This window comes from Labrus bergylta, chromosome 21 (assembly GCF_963930695.1).
Source record: "Labrus bergylta chromosome 21, fLabBer1.1, whole genome shotgun sequence".
NCBI classification, from domain to species: Eukaryota; Metazoa; Chordata; class Actinopteri; order Labriformes; family Labridae; genus Labrus; species Labrus bergylta.
Genome location: NC_089215.1, coordinates 9,603,985 through 9,624,143, shown reverse-complemented (window position 1 = coordinate 9,624,143; position 20,159 = coordinate 9,603,985). Strand labels below are relative to the sequence as shown.

General features: G+C 40.5%; 1 long non-coding RNA gene across 1 annotated transcript; it reads right to left on the bottom strand.

The window, feature by feature from the left end:
• Positions 1 to 449: 449 nt before the first annotated feature.
• On the bottom strand, positions 450 to 19,897 carry LOC114921200 (uncharacterized). Its single transcript, XR_010664921.1, has 3 exons — positions 13,450 to 19,897; positions 6,234 to 6,301; positions 450 to 564 (listed from the first exon to the last, which is right to left on the bottom strand). It is a non-coding gene; the product is annotated as an uncharacterized lncRNA (long non-coding RNA).
• Positions 19,898 to 20,159: the final 262 nt, after the last annotated feature.

Below are 20,159 nucleotides of genomic sequence, written 5' to 3'. Positions count from 1 at the left end.
GTAGTGTGTGTGCGTGTGAGCTGGCTGCAGAACAGGCAGCAGTGTGACGGGGGGAAAAGGGGATCGACGTCTCTGGTTCTCTGCCGGTGGAAGAGGAAGAGGCACCCCGCCGATCAGGGCCACTCCAAAAACGGAGCCCCACACCGGCCAGACCAAAGCAGAGGAGCTCCAAGCTGGCCTCTCCCTGGATCGCCTCAGCAGGTACCTGAGAGTGTACCAGGAGGGGGGCTCTGGCAGCGTGTTATCAAGCCTGCCATGGAGTGGGGGGGGGGGGGGCACACCTGCCTCTGATGATTCTAATCTACAGGACCCTTTAATAAGATGATGATAGGCTGCATAGCCAGGGCTTTTTTGTTGCTGTTATTCATATTGTCGTCGTGGGCTTTTCACACTCACCTCTGCTCCTCATGCAGATGTGGTGTCTGTACAGCAGGGGATTGTCTCGTCCACACACATCCATGTGTCAGACTGCGGAGGAAGTCCGAGGGAGCATCAGCAGCGTGTGTGATCACAAGACTGACGATCTCTGCCGTCTTCAGCTGCCCTAATGATTGAGTGTGACCTCTGCAATAATCAAGAACATCAAAGGATAGTTCTGTCTCTGTAGCATTTTACACTTTCAATAACACATGATACTATATCAAAACCTCATTGTGTTTCTTTACTCACAGCTCTCTTATTGTTCTGTATGATTATTATTTGTGCTACTTATCGTAATTCCTGGGCGGTTAAAAAAATACACAACATGTGTCTCGCCTTTTATGTTCAAATATTTCACACTCATTCTGTTATGATGATATTATTTTATAGGGCAGGTACAAATTGTGATGATGGAATAACTCAACTTAATCTTGAAATGTTCATTACTTTACATACATAACATAAGGATGCAGCTACATATATGTATTGTATAAGGCATGCTTTTATTGGCTATAGATAGTTTTAAATGATTCTGGAGACATGGGTTCCTTAAATGTTGTGAATGAAATAGTCAAGACGTTTTGTTTAGCTAAGCAGAGTGATGAGAGTTTTTCCACAGAGGGGTGTGTGCTTATCGTCTATGTTAAGTCGTCTGAATGTCTTTGCACGTTGTATTGAATTTGCAGGATGTGTTGTTTAAATGTAAAAAATAAATAAATGAAGGAAACGTTTTATAGAAGCAGTTGAATAAGATCACTCGTGTATGCGGTCTTAAGGTCCATGTACTGTATAAAGATAAAAGTCTACCTTAAAAAAAAGCTAATACATGCATTGTAAATCACAGCATTTCTTAAATGGATCTGTTATTTGTCGTTTTGGAAAGCACAATGTTCTCTGAAAGTTGTGTCATTTTGATTAGCTTTGACTCTCTTTTGCACCTATGTTCGTCTTCTATGCAGTGTGTAAAAGAAAACAAAAGGAAGAAATACCTGGTCAAACAAAGAACTACTAAAATAAAACAATTCCAAAATCCCAAAACGGAGCACCAAACTTCTTTACAAAATTCCCCCCCCCCCCCCGCCCCCACCCACACACACTTTTCTGCGAGCGCCCTCATCGTTTCATCTCTACCGAGGTAACAGCAGCAAACAGTGAGTGCACATAGGCTGTGTTTGCAAACAGTTAATTACCCATCATGCATCTGTGTTGCCAACCATACCAACTAAAAGGTCTCTCATTGCTGATTAACATATTACCGCTGGACATTTTCTCTCTCTCTCCCCCCCCCCCCCCCCACCCCCCGCACAAAACATGCTTGTTTTAGTGCAACATGTGGTTTGATGTATTCCAGTGATGAAGTTTTGTTTGCTTGATAATAAATGAAACTTAACATTGAGCTTCAGTCGCATTTAGACGAGTGCTTATTCTCTCTATTGTTCGGAAAGGATGCTACTAAGTATTTTAGCATTTAATGTCAGAGCAGCTCATATGAATTCTGTCAGCGGGTTAATACTGTGGTTAGCCATAATTACATGTATACTAATGGTGCTCATCAGTGCTTGGAATGGACAGGATGGAGAAATCCAGGTCTGATTCACCTAATTATGAAAAGACTGTTTCATGCTTTATCGTAAAAGCAAATCAGACAAGAAGTATTATGAGGTTGTGCTTGTATTTTTGTGTTAATGTTTGTCTTCTTGAATAGCGTACTAAACAGGGCAAAAATTCAGCATGTCATTCTCCTACATGCACAAGGTTTCTTTACTGAAATCTTTACAAAAGCTCTGAGGAGATATTTGTTGCTTCTGCACGATCGGCTTTTGAATTCTACACATCAAAACAAACAAAATACTGAGGAAAAAGTTGTTTTCTTTGGAAACAAACCATTAAATATACATGCTGTATATGTCCTACAAATATATATTTCCTGTTCTTCTCTTCTTGTTCATGTAGAAAAGGAGCCTTTCTGATTTTTTGCCCCCTTAGCGTTCTAATCATTTAACACTACAGGACAATACATGTGATAAATACAAATAAACGCCTTGTATGCAGGGAGTGTATTCTGAAGTCCTTGAATTTAAAAAGAGTGTTGTGTTGACCTAAGCTTAAAGGGCTTCTATATAAGTATTTGTTTGAATTGTCAGCACTGAAGCACAGAGATATTCAGAGTGTTATTGCTTACGAGTCAACAATATAAGAGGGACTACTTTTCCCAGAGCGCATCAGAAATGAAAAGGAGCCGTGTGTATGTTCAACAATTCCCCCCCCTAAAATGAATAAAATGTCTGGATTTTTACAATCCAAATCACAATAAAAATAGTATAGTAATAATAGAGAAATTGGGAGTGAGTATTGGCCCGTGACTCCACACTTGTGTAGTATCCATAATAACTGCCAAAGACTTTTAAATCTTAGACAATTAAAACCAACTTTTCATTAGATGAACAGTTTATGATTTAGAATTCTAAATCAATAGCATTTCAGGAAGTAGAGCCTATTGTTTTACACAGAAAAGAGTTGCGCTAGGAGTCTGCATGTCATTCTCATGATTAATGTATGCACACTCCTTTATCCATCATTGTATGTATTTGGACTCAAGCAGCAAGCAGCTGAGTGTCTCCAGATCTCATCCACACAGCATCGTGGGAACCAAATCAGGCCACGGCTACCTCTCCCGTCGCCTCCAAAACAAACAGCCAAGCGCTTTTCAGAAACGGACGCGATAGTCATTAATCAAAGGTCCCCGGGCAGGCCATGAACTCTCTAAACACGGAATCCACCTGAGAGAGGAGGTAACCTGCAGACAGTGTGGACTCTGCTGGCGCAGATCTGGGCACAAATAACGTTCAGCTGTCCATCAAGGCTGCATCTCGCGTGGGGGGGGGGGGGACAGCCAAGCCGCCGCTAGATGGTAAATGTTACTTAAAGGTCAATGGTATAGACGCCAGTGGGTTAATGGCTTGAGTTGAATTTTCACAATTTCTTACAAGGTACCATAAGGGATTTTTAAGCCCCTTATTTATTTCTTGATTGGGAGAAAAGATGGTGTGTGTTTTCTACTGGATTGTCTGCGGACTAATGTGCAACAAAATGCAAAGTTGATGGAGTGTAATGTTGATTTTATCCCACAGAAAATCCCTGACAGACTTAATAATCAAACTGGGGGAAATAATCATAGATGTATGAACCGAACTCCGGTAATTCTTCTTAAGATTACAACCCCCGTATAAGATAAGCTCTTATAGTCATTCATGCAAGATCCTGATGAGTTTAAGATGCTGAACCACTAAAGCAAAAGTCAGGGGGAAAAAGTGTTTAAAAAAAAGCAGCTTCCTGTTGAACCCTGCTTTGTTTTCAGGAACAAAATAGGACCCCTCCTTTTCTATGATGGTGTTGTGTACCGGACTCATCACATACTTTGACTCTTTAAGGGGCAGAGTAATTCACATAAGAGACTAGGAGCTTCTCACAGAAGTTACTTCCTCAAACAGGAAGCAGGGGGCCTTATTGTGAGAGTGAAAAAGAAGGAACAGGGTCTTCTTCACGTTCCTGACAATGGTGGGCATAATTAAAATCACAGCGAGGGCAAGTTGACCTTTCAGAGGTCTGAATGAAGGGTCATTATGCACACGATGGAGGCAGGTTGTCTTTGTGCGACTGTCTGTGTTTTGTCAAATTGTTTTGTGCTTTTTTTTAGTCTAAATTGGCATGTGCATTCATTTTATTCAGAGCCGTTTATACAACTTTGTTCAATGAAAGAAATCATATCATATCGATATAAAGATTATATTTCGTGTCACTCCTACTCACAAAGGTGCTTCTTGAATTCTGGAGTGCATTCACTGGTTTCGGGCTATTTTTCCGAGATAGTCGAGGCATTTTAGTTCAGTGAAGGACATTTGAGCACTTTATCTAATAATCTTATACAGAAGACAAAACCCAACCATAAAAAATGGAAAATTAACAATATTATATCAAACATAAAAAGAGCAAAACATTTTTTTTAAATTAAAAGTCGACACTTGCTCAGCTGTGAATTAGCGGCTGTTTTTTTCTTTTCTTAATGCTATAAATGATTGGAAAAAGGCTTCAGCCCAGAGAAACAGTTGCATCTTTAACGCTCTTCTTGCACACTTATTAACGAGCGACACAATGGAGCCGCGACCTTGAGTCAAATGAGTTTCCTCAGTGCAAATCAGAGCAACGCTGTGTTCATTTGGCCATGTTTTCATTAACAGAATGGAAAATGAGCCCATTAATGAGACATCATTCCGCGTTTCTTTTAACAATACGAGTCAGAAGAAAGGTAAATATCAGCCAAGGTTAAATTGTGAGCAGGTTATAGTTGATGCAAAGGCTCGTGGCTCTGTAGTCACTCCTTTCTGTCACTGTCTCCGAACAAAGACAACAGGAAAATAGTATGCAGCGCCAATAAATACAAATATTCATCAGACTGTGAAGTATGGCCATATATGCATCTAAACTCAGTTTGTTAGGAGTCAAAGACTATGAAGATGAAAATGGATAGAAAATATATATTTGAATAAAGAAGAGTCAAAGTTCAGGAATGTAACGACATTTAGATTTCATACCATTTCAAACCTCATACCAAGATAAATGCCTCTCTATAGAATCTTAATAAATGTATGTTTTTGTGCAGATATGGCAGCATATTGATGACAGTGTTTAACTCAAACCTGGAGGCTTTCGGGAACATCTGGGTCTGTTTAAGGAATGAGGGATTTGGAAGCCCTTTTGGATGATCCAAGCCAGACACCGATTGAGGTTACGTTTACAGATTTAGATAAATGAACACATTGACGTGTTGGATTGCCATTACTGTTGAATTAAAGCTGAATTTTATGTTGTAATTCGTTGAAAAAAGGACAATTTGAAGTATTTTATCTCATCTGTAATGATGCATCATATAAAAAAAGACTAGTTGAGGTGAAGGCAGGAAGGTTCAAAGATTCAATGCTACATCATGCAAGAATTGATATTTTGTTAAACTAACTGATTGACAACAAAGTAATAGTCAGTCTAAGTTTGACTCGTGGCTGCCCTCTTACTTGGTCACTCTCCTGCCCTCTTTCTTATGTCCTGCATCAAAGTCTGTTTGACAAGGTTGAATACTGTTAGAACCCATTTCTGGGGTGCTGAGTGGGAATAAAAGAGGTTACATTCTCCCTATTCAGAGGCTGTGTATTTAAGATTAAAATATAGTTACATAATGTTTCAGATGCACAGTGGTCAAAATGTAAGATTATTTTGCAAACAAACAATCTATTTAGAATTGTTTACATTTTCAAATCGCATCCATAAAAAGCTCTCCTTGTTCAATTTCATGTACCTTAATCTTGAACCTATAACGACTTTCAAAAGCCAATATTTCAGGTTTAAAATGTCAATATTCAATATGGTCCTAATCATAAAATTAATTCTCGAGTTATTCTTTTTCATAGTGAAATATTAATAAAGCAGATGGTGAAAAGCAACGAGGGCAACACCAAACAACACATTTAGTTCTTGTAATTTCTCTCTTTGTTGAAATGCTTTTTGTTGTCAATATGACTCACACTGTACGCTCACAGCTGCTCTTTGAGGTCCATCAGCCTTTTGTTTGACTCTAAAGGAGGGATGTGGGTTTATGAAGTTTAAGGGCATAGTTGTTTGGAATATTGATTACCTCTCAGGTATTCCTTTACCTAAAAAAGATTGATCCCAAAATCGTTTATAATCAGGGTTATGAGAGGTATGAGATACAGCATGAACACAGACACTGCACACGCACACACAAAATCACACACACTCACCATTAAGACCCCTTCAGCATCAACTGGAGTTTTTTTGGCTGCAGCCCTCATGGTTCTCTTCAAGGATCCTAATTGAGAAATTAATGCAGAAAAATCAATTGGCCTCAAGTTTTGTGTCCAATAGACTCCTGAAGGCTTCAAGCGAGCAGCAATCAATGCTTTCCACATGGGTGGCTCCAAAGCGCCTTCACTCTTTTGTTTATGAGTTCATAGCTGGAGGATTTTGATATATGAATTTTAATGAAATAAACACAAATGATTCACCTTTTATGATCCGCATGAGATGCAAAATGCTTATTCCGCAGCATGGAATAATGTCTTTTGGTCGCCACTTAAGAGTCACTTAACTAGAACGAGGAGATATCTAAGAAGTGGAATACATTGTGCAGAAACTGTGCCCTCTCCGCCAACACTTTTGAGCCTGCCTTATTTACACTTCAAAATGAGGATCTTTTAACACTGTGTGATCATCCGCCGCATTGTCAGTAAATGAATCGGCGTGTTTTGTGCGATCCCCCTCGCCGGGAGGAGATTGGGTGATTTATGGCCATTTTAAAGCACTGCGCATCATCATGAGGTCAATGCAAAAGCAACCTTGAATTCCCTTCAACACAACTGTCTTTTACCAGCACTCACAAAAAAATGTGAGTGTGCATTATGACTCAAGGCAGAAGCAAAATGGAGAAAAACGATCTGTAAGTATTTTACAACTTTAGCTCAAACACTGATGCGTTTTCCTCTTTTTTCTCCCTTTCTAGGTCGAAATCCCAACAAGGAGAAAATGGACTCTTGTGGTGGTTGCAGTGGGAAAACGAGTGCCATGTTCATCCTTGTGCTCGTTAACCACCTTCCAAATTCATCACAAGCCCAGAGATCAGATCACAGTAATATTTGATCAATATTAATAAGGATAGGCAAACTCCTCCAGTAATTACCACAGTCTCTGGGCTTTGATTTCGACCATTACTAACGCCTCTGCATCTTTAGATTTTAAAAAAGCGACCCCCTTTTATTTCATAACATTAAATCCCGACATGCATCTTCTAAAAGCTCTAATAAGACAAAGATAAGATTTGCATCCCCATACAAGTGTCGTTTTCAATTGATTATGAAGCCGCCATTGATGTGCGAGAAATTGATGTTTTCCTCTGTTCTTAAGGGCGGCTAATAGAAGGGGCGGGCTTTGAGGAGGAGACTTTGCCACTTTGATCTTCAATCAGCAAAAAATCCCACTTATTCTTTGTCAGACTATATTTGGTAAATAACAGTGACAATCTGCAGGGCCTAGAAACGGAGAGAATGAGAGAGGGAGAGTAAGCGAGATGTGATAAAGCAAAAAAAGAGGGGTCAGAAAGTGGGTGAAAAAGGGAAGACAGTTGAGCAAAAGTGCCAGAAAAGAGGGAAGTATTTTGCTTATTAAATGCAGGATTTTAAAAAGTGATACAAAACTTTAACAATGATCTCCAAAAAACACCAAAGTGTGGAGTCCTAAGATGCCAAAATAGCCGAAGCTGTCTGCTGCTAACACCTCACACAGCTGACAGGAAATATTTCTTACCTCGTTTATTTTGGGTAAATCGAATTCTACACAAGTGCCCCACCGTTTCTGTGAGTGACATACTTTATGACACACACAGTAAGCTTCTAATTAGGCCCCATGAAAAACAACAGGTGGATGTGAGAAAATGATAAATCACTCAGCAAATATGGCTGCCAACAAAACTGCTGCCTTTCAAATTTGCACAGAGGACTTGTTGGTGGACATGAACTCGTAACAGATTCACAAAATGTTGTTATCCCACACATCTTTTACAGCACATTGACTTTTGCATGGTTTTTGTAATGACATTCAGTGATATTACAAATAGGCTACCTTATTATGAAGGAAAGATTATTCATAACCAATGTGTTAATATAAAAATAAACTAGATGAATACAGACACCATGGAAATAAAATTATTTTGCACTTCCATGATGTTAATGAAGCGTTTTACTTACATAGGCTACATAGAAGCGTGATATTTAGAGCAGTACTACACAGCTTTTAAGATACCGCTCTCATGCCTGTTAGTCTGGTGAACAACTGGTTTGAGCACTCAAACAGCACAACCCAGCTAGCTAGTAATGTTAGCTAAAAGTTATTCTTAACTCATTAAAGAGCCCATATTATGCCCTTTTTGTGGTTCGTATATTTAATCTATGTACCTACTTTTGTACGTTCACAATAGCTAAAGTTCTGTTTTCATGTACTGCTCCTCCTTGCTCCCTCTACGCTCTGAGTCCGTCAGCTACACTCTGTTGAGCCCACACTGTTAGACCCCACGTGGGCCAAGTCTGATCTGATTGGTCTGCCGATCCGCTCTGTCGTTATTGGTCAGTTGCTCAGCACGAGCTGAGCCACAACGAGCCAATGGGCTGAGATCAGTGATCTCACACTGACAATGACGCCGCACTGACAAATTTTTATCGAGGGGGGCTAGAACCGAGCGTTACATGCGGCTAATGCTACAGCTAACAGGAGGACGTAGGAGAAGCCGCGTTTCTGCGGACTTTGAATTTCTGCACATAGATGTGCCTAAACATGCACAGGACACTTGGAAAACACACTAAAGGGCATATAAAACCAGAAAAAGCATAATATGGGACCCTTTAAATCCTGTCACAAGCTACCTAAGCTAGCAACAGATGTTACTAAACTAGCTCAATGCCAATCACCATCTTGTTACCAACTAGCTTACCTAGCTAAACTATAGCTAGCATAAAAGCGAAGTAATGTATAGCTTAACCTATAATTTAGCTAAATTAGGTAAGCTATCTTTACCCATGTAGATGTTGCCTGGGCTGCTGTTCACAGGAGCAACATGCCAACATGGCCGCCATCTTGAAGGGTAGCTGCGGCTCTTAAGAAATGTAGGCTATGTTTATAACAGTGGGATTTTCACCGAAATGCTCTATTTTACAGCCACTTAGGTTAGATTATTGTTATTCCCTACAGTATAGAATCACAGTAGTATTGTAAGGAGTACAGTAGAGAATCGGAGTAACATTTTCATTGTAACGGCCATATTAGGCTACATACATAAAATGAATATAAATCAGTATGTAGCCTATCAGTGAAACCAATAGACTAGGGCAGGCTTCCCTGAGGAGAAATAGGCCTAATATATGAGAAAAAGCAGCATCTTCCATTCTTTGCTTTCATGATAAACGCAAGCACTTCCTGAATCAAGATTTGTAAAAAAAAAAAAAAAAACACTGCATACCAATTTCTACACGCCAAGCCACAATAATAGTTGCAGGTTCATTTAATTAGTTGCAGGTTGACTTTTTTATTTATTGGAAGAGGTAAAGCTACCTGTTTAACCAGGAGAGGAAAGGTTAAAACACCTGTGAAAGTTGTGAAGGACGCACACCTCAAGAAACAATAAAGTGAAGCCAAAGTGAAAGGACAACCAAATAAGCCCCATAAAGAGATATAGAAATACGAGAAGGTTGGACAACAAAGGCTTGAATAGAGCAGATAAAAAGCCCAGAGTTTAGTTAAAAGGGACATGAGACAGGAGCTGGAGAGGTAGCCTGAGACAGAGGGAGCTCAGTGGGAGGTGGAGGAGAGGCTGGGGGCAGGCTCCAGGCGGAGGAGAGGGCAGGGAAGGATTCATGGCCCAGGATCAGCAACAGCACACTCAATAAACCCCAATGGACATCAGGAAGAAAACCTAATATGCCTTCAACACATGCAAGCACTCATTTACAAATGTTTACAACCTTTAAGGAACAAAAAAAAGTGATTTGATGCCGTTCGATATCATGCCTGCAACAGCTGAAAAGCAAACTGGGGATTAACCTGAAAACAGAGGGTAAATAGCACAGCTATTTGTTTCTGTTTTTTTTGGTTTATATGTTTTCTTATGGTTTTTTTTCCAGCTTCCGTCAAGGAGTGGAAGAAAATGAGAACATTTAAGAGTGCAGGGAAGGTGTGATTTACACTGACTTCAAAAATTAGAACAGACTCTCTCACTCTTGACAGAAAAGTATAGTTTGAAGTCTAGAAGATCAGAAACAGATTCAAAGTATATTAGGGAAATTAATGAATTAAAAAAAAAGAATCAGGTTCAAATAACAGTAAATACCAGCGAGATACAGAAACAGAATTTCTTACAGATGTTGGTCTGTAGCTGGAGCGGACAAATGTACAGAGGTGACGTTATTATTGAAAAAGTTGTTTTTAACTAGTTTAACAACAAGTGTTGCTTGTTTAAAAGTGTCTTTTAGATTTTCTGTGACTCAACACATTAAGATATTGTTTTTCACAGTAGAGTGAAGTTCAAAATGATATATGAAGTGCTTTAAAGATCTAAAGAATTTCCTCTTTCCAATGATCTTATATCAAAAACGATTCATTACAATAGTTTTATGATGTTTTTTTCTTATTCAGCAAACATGGGTGTAGTTGCATAAATGATTTCAAAATAATATGACCGTATAACCCCACCAAAACATAATTAGTAGTGTGATATTGATTTTCTAATTTACTGATGATTCATGAATATGGATTGAAAGAAACTGCCAAGAAGAAATAATGAAGAGCATTTCACCCACAGCTCTAATAAGTCTGACTTCACTCCTTCCCTAAGGTGAGAGGATATAAGGATGTGAATGTGGAGAGACTCTGCTGCTGCTGCTGCAAAGCTCCAGTGAGGACTGAGGGCTTCGTGTAGTGGTTACCGGCTCACTGAAGCCTCTGACCCAGCGACCACCAGCCTCTCAAAAGTAACTCAAGCCAAAAGTGAACATAAGAGTTTCTTTCTTCCAGCCCTGTTAGAGCTTGCATCCATAAAAAGCTCTCCTGGTTCACTCAGTCTAAAGATGGCCAACTCTTCCAAACATCTCCGACCAAAACTATTAAAACTCTTTAAAAACAAAAAATCCACACAAGCTGTCTCTGCCCTAGAGATGTTTCATATTAACTAATGAGGACATGATAAATGTGCACTTTGGCTTTTGCAGCAGAAATAATCAGATTTTAATACAGTTGTCAAAGTGCCTTTTACCTAAATTGAAGCATTGAAATAATTGGTAAAAAATACTACAAATCATTGTGTTGCAAAATTTAGTAACACTGAAAATGAATCACTAAGCACAATTTTTTTTAGTTAATCTTAAACCATTTAGAAGAGTTATGATCGTATTCTCTGAAATGGAGTTAACTCTCTTGTTTTGACAGAATACTGTTAGGTTTTATAGTGGAGCGTAAAGGCAAAGACGTTAATGAAGAAAACTTTGTCGTCTTTCTCAAGGAATGAAAATTTCAGAGGGGCTGTTGCTCTTCGATCCCTGCAGGTCCATTAGCGGCCCCCATAGCCCACCACGACGTGAGAGAAAAACCTGTGTCAAAAGTCTGTTTTCTAACGGAGCCTCATCTGCATATTTGAATAATACATAGTGCTTATAAGCATATTAAATGGAATGTGGCCATGCGTCATTTGAAGGCAGAGATTAGACCTTCCCAGTTAATTATAAAGATGTCAAATGTCAACGGGTGAACCCACGCCCTGGGGTCGCCCCCTTTAGTTTGGTGATTATATGCACAAACTATAGATAAAGTGTCATCATACAGGCTATTAAGGTGCTGAGGCTTTAAGAGAGGCTTCCCCTCGCCTTTATTATTATGCAGAATCTGTCAGGGGAGGAAAACCAGACCACGCACTCTTAATGGTTTCTCAAACAACGGCTAAACTCAGCCTCATATTTTCTCACAGACTTTGAAACAAGGATTAATAGAGAGGCTCAACTGATGTTAAATTGCTAAATTAGCTAGTTGAGACCTTTGAGTTTCTAGAATCTTTTTTGAGATAACACACCGTACCATGAGACAATGGTAAGGATTTGTGTGCGAGAGGGTTTGTTTTGGTCATTACTGTACCATTAAGAGCCAATCAGCTCAGCAGGGCAGCCTTGTGGAAAGCAGCCCGGGCCCCGAAGAGCACCTTGGGGTTCACCTTGACAGGACCGCCAGTCAAACGGGGCAGCCCTCTCTGTGTTCCTGTCAATCTGACTCCCCTCTGAAGTTCATTTAAAGGGAGGAGAAAGCGGCTCACTAGCTCCTAACAGGTAAGAAGGGCCCATATTATCAGCCCTTAGAGAGAGCAGGGCAGAAGTCTGATGTGCTCTTTCAACTGTACTAAACTGTCTGTACTGTAGCTCAGCTCTCTGACTGACTAGACACACACACACACACACACACACACACACACACACACACACACACACACACACACACACACACACACACACACACACACACACACACACACACACACACACACACACACACACACACACTCGCAGAAACATACATACAGCAGCTCTGTTGGATGATTGCAGCAAAACAGAGAAAAAGAGAGGGAGCAAAAAGAAGAAAGATGAGAGGAGCTGATTTGCATGGGGAAATGGAGATGCAAAGAAACAAAGATTAAGGGTAAGGGAATAAGGATGAGATTAAACCTAGCCTCGCTTGTGTGTGTGTGTGTGTGTGTGTGTGTGTGTGTGTGTGCAAAACAGAAAGAAGGAGAGAGCTGAGTGAGCAAACAAGAGAGAGAATGGTATATTTTCAATGGAAGGTATATTGCAATCCACTTTTCTGATTTTAGGAGTACACTGGGGGGCTAAGGAGTTTGTTTTGGTTTCGGGGAGCTGACACAACATCAACAGTTTCCACCGTCAGGCAAACCCCACCATGCACACACAAACACACACACACACACACACACATTCACACCCCAACATGAGGCCCCAGCCCAGCCCTTCCAGCTTCAGCTTCCTCAATATTTCATGGGATGAGCCCATGCTGACTAACTCAAGGCCATGCAAGCAAGACTCCCCAACCAACCAAAGCTCTCGCAGTCTGCAGAGGTTCCTGCTTGCCGATAACAACGATCATGAAAACAATAACATTTAGCTGCAGTTCACAGGAATCAGATAAATGAAACAAAGAAGAACACAGTGAATGCGAGATAACTGCCGTTAGATGTAAATGACGAAAGTTTTTCATTTAATGCAAAGAAGATACAAAGAAGGTTTCTCACTAACTCAAAATATTCTTCAGCTTGCACAATTACGCACAGGCACTTTTTTTTGATTGGATCCTGTGGGATTCAAACAGGTAAAAAGTTATTTAGTCTGAACTTTTTATTTTTTTAAGATTGCATGAAGTTACCTCACATAGGCTCGTCTTTGTCTCCATTTTGCCCTTATGGTCCTCCTTTACAATCCCAGCAGAGGATTATCTGTCCAGAAACACATGAAGGGAAAACTAACTGGTCACATGCTCCAGTAAATTATTAAAGGCACTCGAACAAAAGGTGCTCTTACATTTGTTTGATTTTGTGTGAGTGTTCGGGTAGACGATGGTACTAACATAGACATGGCTTGTAGCTTGATCCCCACTGGTTTCAACCACATGGCAGACTTTACTGGCGAGAACAATGGAAATGTTTTTATGTGTAATTTATACAAGGGCCAAAAGAAACAGCGTGTTAGTCCATTCTGAATACTTTCTAAAGTATGTAGCTCTTAGTCCCATTAGTTTGTCTTTATTTATTCAGCCTATTGGTCATGGCGCACGCCCCATGTACGGAGGCTGTAGTTCTTGTCCCAGCGGCCGTGGGTTCGAAACTGACCTCGGCCCGTTACTGCATGACGTCCCCCTGCTCTGTCCTCCCGGACTTTCCTGTATCTCTTCAGCCGTCCTGTCTAGTGAAGGAAAAATACCCCCAAAACAACTAAAACACGAAGATCACTTGTTTGCAGGATTCTTTTATTGTTGGTTAAGGTGTTTTTTTGTGGGAAGAAAAATGGAAAATATTCAACATATCCGCTCACAGGTAGGTCTGGTATTATGATATTTCAGCCTGCACTTCCGGTGTGTTCATTTGATAATCTCGCCGTAACACAAGATAAGTGGGCAATAGTTACCACCACATTTCTTAAGACGCTAATATTCACTTTATCAAGTGCGTGAGACATTCTTAGCAATGGGGCTCATCGGTATAGCAAGGAGCCATTTTCTGCTGAATGTGCTTATAAGCTAAATAAAATATGTGCAAGAAGATGAGCACAGAGATGTTGCGTTGTTGGCAACACAGTAAGAGATGCATTGCATTTTTTGCAGGTGTAAAAAAATGATATAGTTTCTTCGACTTATTTTTGCAAGTTTAGCAGCAGTTTAGCTGAGGATTATTCTGTTTGGTGTACTTCATATAGATGTGTTGTATGGATGGTCACTGTGCACAAAGTGTCCTGTTGACAGAGGTAGCCCTCTCCCCAATACGGAATCTGAGGATAAGACCATTTTGGGTGTTTGTTGTTTTTAAAAGAAAATCTGAAACTGTATACAGTTTTGGCCTGATCTTTATTTTTGAGTCTTTTCAGCGAGAATATCAAACCATCAAACACTCCAATTTTTGCCACTCTGCCTTGTTTTGTCTAGATTTTCTTCAAGCTGAGTGTCATCGGAGAGTAAACTATGTGTATGCTTTCAGTCCTTTGTATTTTTCCCTCCGCCTCCCCTTTCTCTCTCTCGCCGGATGTGTGCGAGAGAGCCGATGTGCGCTTGTGTGTGTGTTTGCAAACGAACGTGTGCAGGCTTTGTTTTTCTTTTGAACATCCCTTTGATGTTGCTGTTTATTTATTTATTTCCCTGCCTGCGAAGGCCCTTTCTCGCGGTTAGGGCTGGAGCGGATTGGGCGCGCGTTGCTCTCAGTGCCATCCATCAGCGAGGAGCCTCTCTGACGGATGAACCGATGACCCCCGCTCCCTATAGCACATCAGCTTGAAGCTGGAGCTGCGCTGAGGGATTTTTGTTTTTAAGGAGACGTATTGTAACCAGGAGGGCCTCTGCTTCATCACCACCTTGTCTGGCTGAATACCAGTGTGCGTCACATCATGTAAAACACTATTTCATGTGTGGCCAGGAGGCATTGCTTTACTTTGGCTACCCAATGATAATGGAGTTCTTGTAGTTGGTGTACTTTCTGGTTGATTTGATACCTGTGTCTATTCTTGTCAATCTACAGGCTACAACATTTTGGCGTTACGGCTGAGGTCAGTCCAAAGAACATTTATAATCAAACACATATCACTTTCTAAGCCTGATGGAAAATAATAGAAATGATTAAAAGAGCAGAGTATGCAAAGTTTTGATGATGAATTTGGAAAATGATACTTGAGGTACCTTCAGTCTGAATCTGTCCATGGTGCTGAAATGGCATGGCCAGTATCAAATAGGGGTGTTGGTCACAGCATGCAATGGATGGAAAAGATACAGGTTTAATTACAAACCAACGTTTGTTCTCAGCTCTCAGTGCTTCTTACAGATGACCAAGGTATACAAGATTTGAACCACACTAATTAGTACTTAAAACCCATCTGTGGCATAATTAGACCGTCAGATAACCCATGCTTAGTGACGGAGGAAGAAAATGACTCAACAGTTCAAAGAAAGTCAAAATTGAGGTGATGATCAGAGCGGAATGATCGGTCAAACAAAACTCGACGTTCTCCCAGGATCATGAGGTCCTGCGACGACCTGTGATGAAAATACACAGAACACCTTTGACATCACAGATTTGGTCCACCACACATGTATCACAGCCAGAGACTAATTTTCAAATTTAATGTGACGGATTTCCTTCATTCACTGGATCTAACTGCACTGAAAGTACTTCAATGACATACCCATAATTTAGTAATTTCAGCAAATACATTTTTATATATATATAAAAAAGAAATAGACAGAAGTTTACCCTTGTTTTACAGAAAGTTCATATCATTCCCTTCTTCCATGTTGATTTCTTGTTCCTTGAAGCAAGTCTTTTGGACCATGGCCTCCAGCTTCATGTTCAGCTTGTCTTTGACCAAGTGTCAGGCATTCTTTGGCTAGTGTCTTCTCTAGTGGATATCCATCATCCATCAGTCTGTGTCTCTTAACCTGTGGAGTTAAACCTCTGACAGACACCTACTGAGACGTCCTGACAGTTGGAAGAAACCTGAACCCATGTGTCCTTTTGTCTTTGCTCAGTCAAGGAACTGTATCCGCTGAAATGTACCTCGGATTAACGATGAACACTGATTAACCTCTGCATAATTTCCAAAAAGTTGTAGCATTGCATTTATTTGTTAGCTTATCTATTTATTTGCATTTGTACCAACATGTCATGCATGTAAAAAAAAAAAAAGTCTTGAAATGTGAGCTTGATGTTTTTAGCAGATTATGTTTGATTTTCCAAAGAGAGCTTTTTTCAAATGGTGCTTTCAAAAGCCTTCAATTGTTGGAGAGAACAAAAAGGTACAGCTTTGCCTGGAATATAGGCCACCAAAACATTATTTAACAGGTATGAGGGGTATAGCAAACTAGCTATCATTAGATCCCAGTAACTTGAACTCACATTCTTACATAGATCTGTTGTGCATTATCAGGGGCTGCCACTATTTTGCTGCCTTCTAAGTGTTCCCCTTTCTGAATTCGAGTGGCCTTCTCGTTCCTGACACACAGAGGACAGACCTACAATGCACTGTGTCTCTCAGTACTGCCGCCTTTAGGTGCTGATAAAAAACAAAAGCAATCATGTAGAATTCACAGAAGCGTTGTTACACCTGACGTGGTCAAAGTTTCCTTTTAAAGCCAGAATCAGTTACTTTAGTAAAGTTTGAAGGAACATACAGCATAAAGATATTGTTAAATAGCTTAGCTACAGCGGGTAATGACAGCAGCTGGTTTAATGTCTGAGATCCTAGGAAAGAAGACTGAAACTTGAAAATTGTCAGCATTTGAGAGGATAGGGCTCAAAGCAGCGTGTGAATTTGGAACTGCAGTCCAAATTCTAAACATTGGAGGGAGCTGTCTCCCCCCCATGGAAACAGTTGTGCAGATGTTTAAGGTTAAAATGATTCAAATCTGGAGCATTACAGTAAGACAGGGCAACAAGTGCAAAATCCTGCAGTTCATTAAGAGCGCGGTCACACTGGTCATCTGTACCGTGCTGTACCCAAGCACGATTGCGTCCCCCGCTAAGCCATTTTAATCAGACACAGCAATAAATACATTTAAAAATAAAATAGACGCGCGGCCGAGTCCACAGACAAGTCTGCGGCCGCACATCGGAGAACAACACATAGGGAAGCACACCTCTCCGAAGTGTGCCAAAGCCAAGGAAGTGTACCGTGCCTGAGCACGATACGGAGCGCTCACACTGGTCAAACCAACTGGACTTTAGCGTTGAAGCGTGCTTGGGCACGGTACGGATGGCCAGTGTGACCGCGCCCTTAGGGCAAGTGTCCACTTGAGGCTGACTGCTGAAGCACCGGAAGACACATACTCACCCATTCACCCATTGACTGAAAGTTAGGTTGAGACAGCATTTCCAGCATGGAGACAGCCGTTGATGGGACTCCAAAGCCCCCTGCATTAACAGATGGGTGACATCACCCAGACATCCTCCATTAATATTTACAGTTCCCACCCTGAGCTTGATGTCACAGCAACAAGGCTCTAAATACGTTTCTTTAACTAAAGATGTTCAAGAAAGAAATCCAAGTCAACTCCAGGGCTCCATAGAAAATGTCAGTATGGCTTAAATATGTTGAATGCTGTCATAACCGACAGAAATACTACAAGTTGTGGTAAACTGGAAAGTTAAAATACCCATTATCTTTCTAGTTTGCAAAAATGTCACTTCCTGGAGCTTTCGCAGAAAATACGACCCGGGGAAACTTTTTATACAGGCAACACAGATAGACAGTGAACATCTACTTTTTCACATCAGTTAACCGTTCAATGGGAGATAAAAAACGATTTATACATGTAAAGCCCCTTTAATATGATTAAATTTCACCTCTGATAACAAAGGAAGACGCACATCGGAAAGAGCACAAATAAAAAATGGAGAGAGGATGCTACCTGAAAGAAGGTCCAACATAATGAACACAATAATGCAACGTCCAGTCAGTAAGAGAAATGAGCCCAAGGCCACAGCACTACAGACCAATAGAGATGAGTGTTCAGCAACTGACCTTCCTTCATTCTTTACAGAAAGGCAGGTACTCGGAACAAAAAGTTCCTAGTTACACAATTTCTCGCCCCAACGTCCTTCTCCATCCCATTGTCCTGCTTTCACATAAAGACAACCAAATGAGAAAGCATTTCTACATTAATAAGCACTTTGGGTGTCCATTGAAAGGCCCATTGTGCAACTGTAAGATCATGTCCTTTCTTAATGCTGTGTCCTTCAACCAATGCCATCAACTGAGCATACAAGGCAATTACATTTGATATCAATGGGCGCAAACAGTTACTGGGTTGAATAAGCATCTTATGTTGTTACACTCAAGAGAGACATTTTGTCCATTGGCATGATTTCTACGAGTTTCAGAAGTGCTCTCACAATGACTGCATCAACCCATCTGTGTTCCTCAGTACTTGACAAAACCCTCAGATAAATCCAAGGTTTTAAGCTATGCAAACAAGTGTTCTCATTTGTTGGGAATTCATTCTGGTTAGTATAACATGGAATGCAGTTCATTTTCAATACATCTTCTGTTTAACCTGACAGCAAAACATCATATTTCCTCAGGGACAATACAATTAAAGTTAAAGTTGAAGCCTAACGAAATCACGGGACAGATATTTTGTCTAATCAATATTCCCCTTCTTAAGCAAAAAGAAATAATCACACAGTATTTTGTGTTCCAAAGAGTATCTGACTTGGTTATATGTATTGCCTTTGATCTATCTCATGTTCACTTTGAATTTAAAACATCATGATGAAATTCACAGTCAAATTTCAAAGTCTGGTCAAATATTTCATGGATCTTCATATCATTCTTTAAAGGCTGGTATGCCAAACAGATCTTCTACTGCTGATAGACTTACTAGTCCTTTCTAGTGTAGAAGTCATTCACAATGACATTTTCAAATCGAACACTGAGTATGAAAGAAGCTTAAAACAGACTTTTATAAAACTTTGGTGGTCGAAACACAAAGAACTGATTGCAGATTAGGCACTCACCCTAGAACCACCTTGGTGGAAAAGGGGAAACATTGATCTGGGCCCAACCAGGCCAGAGCACAGTTACCTCTTGTACTTATGTCATCACGCCGTAATACTAAATGGAGGCAGATTATCCCCAAAGACCTCCCAGTTCTTGTGGGTTTTATCCAGCTGACTCTGAATATTTGCGTCTGCCCAAATTTTGAGTGAACACTGGACCCTGCATCGAACCAACTTCGACCCTTTACAGTCGCATAGATTAGGCCACAGTACATGTCTATGTTGTGTACCAGTGCTTGTGCTCATGCATGAGCTACTGTACTATGCTGAAACCGACCCCCTCCAACAATGCCAGGGCCAAGGAAGTCAATATGGAGCACCCATATTAGTCAACAATAACTGGACTTTTGGGGTCTAACTTGCTTGGGCAAGGTACGGATTTCCATAGTGCCCATAAATAGCCTTCACTAGAACTGTAAGGAAGGTCCAGATGATTGCTAACAATCTGCTGTTCCTCAGAACATCCAAAAAAAAAAGTTTTGTTGTGTTTACCTTAACTTCAAACTAGACTTCATTGAAAGAAGTCCGCTCCTACACATATGAAGTATTCACATTCTACCTTTATCTTGGTAAACACACCTAGCAGGGGTTTTCAGAAGCTAAAAGCTCATTTACATTTGTTTTTACTGCAATGAATAAGACTGGCGTGCATTGCTGTTGTTTTGTACCGACGCAGCAAAATGAAGGTTGATGCATATTTGGTTGCCAAAAACAAAGCACAAAGTCCTAAAAACCAGATTGCTGGGTGGTGTGCAGAATTTGCCTGGCGAAGGTCTCAGGACATTTTTTCTCTCTCTCTCCCTGGAGGAGAGTGTGTGAA